The sequence below is a fragment of the Danio rerio genome, chromosome 23 (assembly GCF_049306965.1).
Source record: "Danio rerio strain Tuebingen ecotype United States chromosome 23, GRCz12tu, whole genome shotgun sequence".
Taxonomy (NCBI): domain Eukaryota; kingdom Metazoa; phylum Chordata; class Actinopteri; order Cypriniformes; family Danionidae; genus Danio; species Danio rerio.
In genome coordinates this window covers 41,920,001-41,930,000 of record NC_133198.1, presented here as the reverse complement: position 1 = coordinate 41,930,000, position 10,000 = coordinate 41,920,001, and the positions used below count along the sequence as shown (strand labels likewise).

General features: G+C 34.2%; 1 protein-coding gene and 1 long non-coding RNA gene across 7 annotated transcripts in view; one reads left to right on the top strand and one right to left on the bottom strand.

Annotated features, from left to right (window-relative positions):
• Positions 1-10,000, bottom strand: part of LOC141380554 (uncharacterized) — an 89,075-nt gene that overhangs the window by 23,754 nt on the left and 55,321 nt on the right. The gene's annotated exons all lie outside the window — the stretch shown is intronic.
• The window catches only part of tshz2 (teashirt zinc finger homeobox 2), a 254,508-nt gene continuing 246,163 nt past the window's right edge, over positions 1,656-10,000 (top strand). For all 6 annotated transcript variants that reach the window (XM_068216939.2, XM_073939328.1, XM_068216938.2 and 3 more), the window contains exons 1-2: positions 1,656-1,691; positions 2,548-2,604. The gene's annotated coding sequence lies outside the window, so the exon portion shown is untranslated. The remainder of the gene's footprint in view (positions 1,692-2,547; positions 2,605-10,000) is intronic.

Here is a 10,000-nt window from a genome sequence, read left to right as displayed (position 1 = left end):
CCTTTTTATGAAAACAATTATGTACCTTCATTTGAATTGTACCATTAAAGGTACAGAACAGTATCATAAGAGGTCTTTTTTGTACCATATAAGGTACAACTTTTGCAAAGGTACAAATCTGACCCTCAAGGAACATTATTTGTACCACCGTGTACCTTTTTTTCTGAGAGTGTACAATGTAAAAAATCTGTTAAATTTAAGATAAAAGATAGCATGGGATAGTATTTAAATGGTTAACTTATTAGCAAAGGTTCAGGAGCGGAACCAACCTAGCCTTCTTAACCAATCATCTACTCTCTAGTAGATGATCTATAGTAATCTTGTTCTCCTGAACCCACCGCCCTCCCTTTATTTTCTTGCTTTCCATTAGTAGGCCTACTCGGAATCTACGCACAGATTTCTGCAGATTTTTAGCCCATCATTGATTCTGTTTACTTGTAAATATGTGTAAATTCATATTTAATCAGCATTTAAATTATTTTAGTATAATTATTGTCTAATATGAAAATGTTTATAGGATTTATTTACAATGCAGTTTGTAAAGAAATATTTTCTGTCTTTTAGTAGGTCTATTATATGTAGGACTTGCTTTGTTTACCAAATAAAGTGGATCTAATTGAAATTGTAAACTTTAAATAAAAGTTAAAAAGGTATTACTTTTTATTTCATATATTAGGGGAGAGCGGGACACAAAGTAACACTTTTTGTATTTGGTCAAATAATGAACAAAGTAATAGGATTAGACAAACCATAGTTTTTTTTTTTTTTTTTTTTTTTTTTACAACACACAAGCCTCTCCTACAAATGAGCACTGGAATTATGATCGCAGGACCTATGGTTTCTGTGCAGTATTGCCAAATGTACCGGGAGTAAAAATGTTACTATTTACCTCACCTGCGGAGCAAGTTGTAAGAAACCGGGGGTTAGTTAAAACACATACATTTAAAGGCAGATTTCACACAATTTATTTAAATTCAGTTTACTTTAAATAGTAGCTATATTTCCTCAGCAGTTGGCTCATTTCTTTTTTTATTGTACATAGCACAGTATGTTTATGTATATATTTGTTTATTGGATAAACACCATTGAATCTATTTGCATTATTATCTGATTATACGTTAATATATTATGCTTTTATTTGCATTTTTAGTGATAGTTTTTATTTAAAAAGTTACCAACATTAAAAATATATATACATTGAGTTTGTTTAATTGGTGTCCAACAGTGTGTGGATTAATTGTAACACCCTGTTACAATTAACCCTACTGTGTCTTGTTTTCCTCAAAACTGGCTAGCAGTCAGTGTGTGTTTCTTAAATCTTTCAAAATGGTTCCATCTTTTAGCCTAGAAGACGGTGATTACAACAATATAAGATTTTACTAACATACCTTCACAGATTTTTTTTTAAAATAAAAAATATAGAGTATAATAAAAATACTTTTATGCAAAAATTATTTCTCCTGTGTTTCTCATCCAATTTTTTTTTTAAAATTTGGTTTCTTAAAATTGAACAGAATGGATAAGTGAATAGAGCTTTTATTTTATCTTAATTTTTTCACTTGGGAATAGACAAACTCCCGTTCACACTCCTACACAGTAGGTGGCGATAGTTGGTGTTACCTGCCATAAAACCGAAAAAGAAGAAGAATGAAGCTGTGTCGTTTTGGAGGGAACCAACAAAAGAAGCACTAGTGAGTATTAGCAACAGCTTTAGTTACTTTGCAAAGTTTTGTTTTGTCAGGTGATTCAAAAGATGGCATAAGATCTTCAACTCATCCTGTCATATATCCAATATGTAATTAGCCAAGTTAGACTATTAGCAAGAATAGTAAGGTTAACTTGAGTTAACTTGAGCAGAGCAGATTGTATTTATAGAGTGGTGCCATTTTTTTAACAACATGGAGAAAACATAAAGGTGAAAACAAAAACAAATGCTGAAGGAAATGTCCGACTACTACTGTAGTTAATGATTACTGATTTTGCCCTTATAGGCCAGCCACAACATCTTGCATTTACAAATTCAGCTAAAGGCTATGTTTCCTGGTTTGACAGAGTTGTGTTTAAGCTTTTTGGGACTTAAGGAAGCCAAGCTGTCAATCTGTGACTCATAATCATCAAATATCAAGCAAAACCCACAGCACACATCATTTTTACATGAGCAAGACACATTATAGGACGCTGTATAACCGGTGTATTTATAACAAATCCGTACATACAATTCAACATTCAGATCTTTTTGACCAAGTGCATCTCTGTTTAATGTCTATTGTCCTTTTTTTCATATTTATTTTGTGTTGTCACTTGATGTACACTGGAAGCTTCTGTAGCCAAAACAAATTCCTTGTGTGTGTGTGAAGCACAATTTGGCAATACAACTGATTCTGATTACTTATTTAAAAACTGTAGTGTTCTGATCACAGGGTAATGGCTGACGTATTTTATAAATGTGTAAAAAAGCTAAGAAAACAGAATATGGGATTACATACAGTAGTTGTTAAATATGTTTGTTGATGAGTAAATATTATATTTAATCTGCTTCTTAACCAGGTTAACCTGTTGACCCAGCGGTGATATGAAGAAGTCTGCGTAACCAGTGGATCTGATGTAAGTCACAAAATTTTCTTGCAACAGTGGCTTGAAGATTTCAGATTCGAAATAGATGCTTCATACTATATCAGCATACATTTAACTGCAGTTTCTATGTAAAATAAACACTAGGGGCAGAATGATGATAATGAATTTTGTTCATTTTCACACTAATGATATTTACAGCGACATATCATCGATGAATAAAGCATTATTTTTGTGCTTTTTTTGCACAACACCAAAGAATACTACAAAACAATGTAACAGCGTCTATAATTTGTAATCAAATATGTTTGCTGCACCAGTCTGTCTCTATATTGCCAACTTTTCTGCCATGGTCAATTTGCTCTGTAGCTCACCTTGTACGAGGCTGTACTTGGGATGCAGAGGTAAATCAATGTAAAATCGATGTAAAACTATGCAGTCACAGTGCACTTTTCTCCAATGTTAGCTTTTGAAAACACTATTTGGTGGTTTTAGGAAGGGGTTTAGGTCAGTGGTTTGCTTTGTGATCTATACCACAAGCCCTGCCTGCTTGTGGACGTGTACAAGAAGGACGTGTGTCTGAAATGTATAACAAAACATATCTTAAGTCAATCCTTGTGTTTCCAATGTTTCTCTTACCACTTTAAACGTTTGTTCCAGTTGACTTTAAGTGCCCTGTAAAGGACTTTCTGCCATGATTCCTGTTTTAATTCATGTTCAATTCAAAAGGTAACATACGCAGGACGTGACTTATGCTAATCACCTGATTATGGTTGAATGAACCCTTCAAACTACTGTAATATTTGAAAATGGTACAAACAGTTGTAGGGCCCTATCATACACCCGGCGCAAGGTGTGACGCAATTGTTGTTTGCTAGTTTCAGCTCGGTGCAAGAGTTATTTTGACGTTTTTTCACCGCGCTGCTTAAATAGCAAATGCATTTGCACTCATATGTGCGCCCATAGAAGCGAAGCAGTGGCGCAGTAGGTAGTGCTGTCGCCTCACAGCAAGAAGGTCGCTGGTTCGAGCCTCGGCTCAGTCTGCGTTTATGTGTGGAGTTTGCATGTTTTCTCTGCGTGGGTTTCCTCTGGGTGCTCCGGGTTCCACCACAGTCCAAAGACATGCAGTACAGGTGAATTGGGTAGGCTAAATTGTCAGTAGTGTATGAGTGTGTGTGAATGTGTGTGTGGATGTTTCCCAGAGATGGGAAGGGCAGTTGCGGTTGGAAGGGCATCCGCTGCATAAAAACTTGCTGGATAAGTTGGCGGTTTATTCCGCTGTGGCAACCCCGGATTAATAAAGGGACTAAGCGGACAAGAAAATGAATGAATAGGCTTTCTGCTCTAAAAATGAGGCGTGTAGGCGTGTACACTGTTCAATAGACCAGCTTAGAGGAGGTCTAAGTCAAAAAATGTTAACGTTTTGAATTTATGTGAAAAACCATTAATGCAAACAATGCGAGATGGAATCACGCTTTAACAAATAACCTTTGATATATTGAATATTACAACTATTTGACTAATAAGCTTTATCCATTGTGGTTGCCTTGTTTACTGTTAGTTGCCAGGTTACCAATACTACAGTGAGCTGCTCTAATAATCTGTCAAAAATGCACCTAATTAGCTTTTTCTTTTGCAAAATTATAAACATTTTTTTTACATTAGGTTAACCCAGTTGTTTCTGCCCTGTGCAAAATAATAGGTAGTTATTGTAGTTTTCCATTTACTTTGTTTGAACTGCATTATGAGTACTTTGAAACAGTTCTTGAGTACTTTGAAATATAGTGATAAATACATTGCTGCAATACAGGTTGCACGGTGGTTTAGTGTTAGCAGCATTGCTGCCTCACAGGAATAAGGCCGCTGGTTCGAATCCCGGCTGGGCCAGTTGGCATTTGTGTGGAGTTTGCATGTTCTCCCCGTGTTTGTGTGGGTTTCCTTCTGGTTCTGTTGTTTTTCTGGGTGCTCCGGTTTCCCCTACAGTCCAAAGACATGCTTGGTGAATTGGATGAGCTAAATTGACCTTAGTGAATGAATGTGTGTGTGAATGTGAGAGTGTAGGCATGTTTCCTAATACTGGGTTGTGGTTAGAAGAGCATCTAGGGGGGTCTGGCTGCAGACATGGTACAGATGCAACTTGAGCTGCATGTAATGCTTTTAAAAGTGGTCAACTAACCCCACCCCCAACCGTCACAGTGATGTCACTAGTTCCATTGAGTCCATTATGTCTGACATTGCATCTCTAAGAGATGCAATCTCAGCTTGCATCATAAAGGCTGCATTCAGATACTACTGAGGGCATCCCCTGGAATAGATGGCGGTTCAATCTGCTGTGGCAACCCCTGATATATAAAGGACTAAGGCGTAGGAAATTAAATGAATGAATATAGCTGCAACATAAAAACTACTGCTTTTAAGTTTATGAAAGTAAGAAAACAATAATGCATATTTTAATGCATTTTACAAAATATGAATTCTCAAAAAAATATGTTATCTCAACCATAATATTTAAATAAAAGTTATTGCAAATTTGAAGTTGATATCTCAAAAAATGTCTATAAGATTTAGTTTGACTTCAATTCAATTCATCTTTATTTCTATAGCGATTTTACAATGTAGGTTGTGTCAAAGCAGCTTCACATAGAAGATTCATGTGTTGCGATAACCAGCGATCCTTCTCCATAGATCGCTGGTTCTCACACAATAACCTTGGACACTTCCGCCTTTTCCTGGACTACATATTCAGACATGCACTTCACCCAGACACCCATGCTCACTCATCTAGACTGATTACACTCGCTACATAAGCCACTCATTCACCCTTTCACTTTGCTGAGTCTTGTTTATCAGTTGAGGACATTACAACGCGTTTTCCCTCTCTTGTTTTCCCATGTTTTACCTAGCCTTGTTTATCCTTGTTCTCCTGTTTAGCCGCCTGCCTTCTGACCTATTGCCTGTTTATACGACTACGATTCTGGACTGCCTGTATATACCCGTTTGCACCTGTTTTGACCATTGCTTGCCTGACAACGAATAAACCTACATATTGGATCTTGCCTTCTGTTGTGAGTGTCATCCCCTGTCGTAACATCAAGTGAACTGAAACAGTTCAGTTCAGAACATCAGTTCAAACTTTACCAACAGATGACTTTCAGTTTATACATACTGTATATAATGATTTAGTTAACATTTTTTTTTGTGCGCTTATGTATAATATTTAATGGACAGATTTTTTTCATTATTTAAACATAATATTTTTTTTTTTTTTATCAAAATCATATTAAAACTATTCTCATTTGTCTTTACCAGACATTATTGTACTAGTTATATTACAAGATACTAGTATTCAGCTTAAAGTGCAATCCCTTTCCATGTCTTTGGAAAGCAGTGGTTGTTTCAATTGAAAAATAAATTTCTTTAGGGGGCTAAAAATATTGAAAATGAAAAATATATATATAAATTCCAGTCAAAATAAAAGAACAAATACTTTCTACAGAGAAACATATGTATTTTAGGAAATTCAGTGAAAATGTCCTGCTCCATTAAACATCACTTAACAATTCAAGAGAAAGGCTAACAATTTCAACTTCAACAATTTATAGTTTGTCATGATTGCTTTATGGTTAGACTACAATTTATAATGTAAATCCCACAAGACATAATGTAACAGCAAGTGTATTTTAATATATTACTCTTCATACTGTGCATACTGTAACAAAAATAGATGCAAAACATCACTGTATAAAAGGCTTGGTTTCACACAATCGATTTGTCCTGGGACAACATTAAGGAATTAAGTTAACTTATTCGCTTTTACAAATTTAAGTGGATTGAACATAAAACAGTAAAAAATAAATAAATAAATAAAAATAAAAAAATAAAATAAAATAAACTCAAGACTTTTGTTATTTCAGCTCATTTTAAATAAGCAAATGTAACTTTTTGAGTGATGTAAGCCTTCACTGTAAAAAATGAAGAGTTCCACACAATTGCTTCATGTTGTCCCAACACAAATTGATTAAATAACTTAATTATTTTTACACATTTAAGTGGAATGAGCAAGTTGTTTCAAAAAACTCAAATATTGTGTTGTTTTCGTTTTTAAGAAGCAGTTTGACCAAACAGCAAGCGTCTTTTTTTTTTTGGAGAGATGTAAGCCTAAGTAGGGTTTTTACTACTTTTACTCCAGATCCCACTCAGATCTCATTCTGTCAGATCTGCGTATGCTTTAAAGAGCTGCGTTCATACATTCTGGCTGGATTGAGTTAATGTTACTTGATTAACTCGTAGCGGCGTTGATGGCGAATCGCTCACGGCTGACTGCGATCTGCTGCATGTGGGCCGCTGAAACTCCTCAACCGTTCCATCACTGGATCCGCGTTTTCTGCATGTCACTTTGCTTAATAATCTCCTAACAATCCTTCAAGTTGGCTGCACATTCTGGGATCCTCTAAGCATGAAAACAGCTGGCTTTCCACTGTCAGGGTCTCCTTCGCTGTCCGTGATGGAAATATCAAACCAGTGAGCCGGAAGTGGACGTCTCAATCTGAGTCCAGCGGCACACACACACATACACACACACGTCCTCCTTATAATTCATGCGCTGTGAGCTTTCACTGCTCGCGCTTCAGGCTTCAAGTTTTTTTCTGTCTTTCTGTTTCCCTTTTTGCTTGTTCGTCTCTTTCTAAACTGTTTGTTTGTGTAAATCCAGAAACACAATCTTTGATTGCATGTGTCATTGTTTTGACAGACTTTGACTAGGCTTATAGTCTTTTTTCGGCTTTTACCCTTCAATCTTTGTTTTTATTGTTTGTATAATATTTTTTGAATTTGTGTGATCAATTATAGCCCCAGTCAGTCATCATTGGTACTATTTTATTCTTAATTCCTAATTTTTAGACAAATATCCAACAATTAGTGGTGGTTAATATTACAATACTTATTAGAAAATAATAAATTATTATTAATTATTATTATTTTTTATTATATTAATTCAATTAAATTGTATTTATTTATTTATTTATTTATTTTTTCCCCACAGTATCTCTTAAATTAAACCATTTCTTCTTGTGGAACTTAGTGATTCCAATTTATTCAGCCAGTCATTTTATTTTAGCTAATTTTTGTGTTTTTTTTTTATTTCATTTTATTTTATTTTATTTTACTATTTAAAAATATGTGTAAAAATTTATAGACAGCCATTAGTACTGTTTATATATTTATTATTATTATTTTTGTTGTAGTTGTTTAAATTAAATTATTAATAATTATTGTTTTTTATATTATTATTATTTTTATTATTATTATTATTATATTAATTGTATTCATTTATTTTTATTCATTTTATTATTTTATTTTATTTTAGAATATGTGTGAGAATTTATAGACAGTCATTGGCACTGTTTATATATTTATTATTATTGTTATTATCTTGTTGTTGATGTTTTTTTATATTCTTATATAAATTTTTATTTTTATTATATTCATTTATTAATGTAATTATTATAATTAATGTATTATTTATTATTATAAATTTTTAATAATTGTATTCATTTATTTTTATTCATTTTATTATTTTATATTATATTTTTATAAGTATATTAATTAATAATTATTATTCTTATATTTAATAATAATAATTATTATTAGCATTATTATTTTAATTAAATAAATTGTATTTATTAATTTAATTTATTTGTAAAAATTTTTTTTTTTTTTTTTTTTTAGAATATGTGTGGGAATTTATAGAGTCATTAGCACTGTTTATGTATTTATTATTGTTGTTGTTGTTGTTGTTTTACATTTTAGTAAGTGTATTTATTTTTTTCCATAAACTAAAACAGGTACATTTTAGTGCTGAGTTATTTAAAAAAGGATTCCATTAATATCTATTCTATAAGATTTATTTTTGGCCTTTCTGAGACAGTAAACAGACAGGAAGCAAAGTGGGAGAGAGAGAGTGGGGTAGGGTCAGGAAATGTCCTCGAGCTGGCATTCAAACTTGGGACGGTTTGAAGTGCTACCGCACCATATTTCGGTGCACCTAAACACTAGGCTATTGTTATCTAATAATCTCAATATATTTAATTGTTTTATTGATGTAGCACTTGTTTAGTCATTTTTGTAAATATTAATTTCCTTCCTGATATCAGTTTTAATGTTTCAATGTTTTAGATTTTTCCATTTTATTTATTAAAATTTTTTTTTTTTTGGAGTTTAACACTTTTCACAGCACATTTCAGACTTTAATTTCCCTCATTGCATGCTGAAGCAAAAACCCAACAGAACTACTAGAAAGACATTTAAAGAAAGCTGACTTAAAACAATGAGTTTCTCTCTCTCCGTTTTACTCATCGAAAAGCACATTATTACATAGACAGCGTTGGAGAGAAGCTGTTTCATTGCAGCAAAAAGCCCAGGACGAGTCTTCACACGCTGCTCAGATGCTCGACATTAAACCACACAGGCTAAATATTTCAACATTGTAATAGTTAGCATTAAAAGCATGACATTTAATTCTTAAAGTGGTCTATTGGAGCATACAAACGCATCGCATAGATTTGCCCCATTGCTTGTAGAACGATTCACTTCATTTCCAGAACAGGCCAATCAGTTTAATATGAAAACCCTTGTGCTTGTATGAATTGTGTACATGCATGCAGCGTATTTTCTCCATATTGCCGACTGCAGATGAATGAAACGCAGAAACACAATCACGCGGGTTTGGTGAAAGGCGTTCTGGCTCGATGCAATGACTGACATCCATTTAGTTGATTTGCCTCTGGCAATGAAAAAACACTTTTGAAATGAATATATATATATATATGTATATAGTCTTTTCCCAGAGATGGGTTGCTGCGTAAAGGGCATCTGCTGAAGGGCATCTGCTGCGTAAAAACTAGCTGGATAAGTTGGCGGTTCATTCCTCTGTGGCGACCCCGGATTAATAAAGGGGCTAAGCCGACAAGAAAATGAATGAACTTGCCTTAAAGTGATGGGTAACAAAACTTTAGACTTTGTAAATGAAGCCTGTATATTCCTCTTCTCCCAGCCCTGCTGGAGTTTTCCTGTTCACATCTGCAGATCGGCGTCCATCTGTAATGGACAGATCGCTCTCGTGTTTCTGTGAGGGACTACAAGGTGTCTCCATGGGAGGACGAGTGTGATAAATAAATGAGCAGATGAGTTGCTCTCTGACAAGTGAGGGACTCGGCGTATCGGGCACATTTTTGATAGTGATCTAATTCAGCTGGCAGCCGTGGATGTTGATTAAATCAGAATGTCAGACGCTTGACAAGATGAGACAAAACTCGACGAAAAGCCTGTTGGAACAGCGGGACGTGCCACAAGATCATCTGCAAGAGAAGACGACGACGCTTTGGGGATTGTCCTGATGTTCTTCAAGTCTCTATCAATCCAATGTTAGCCG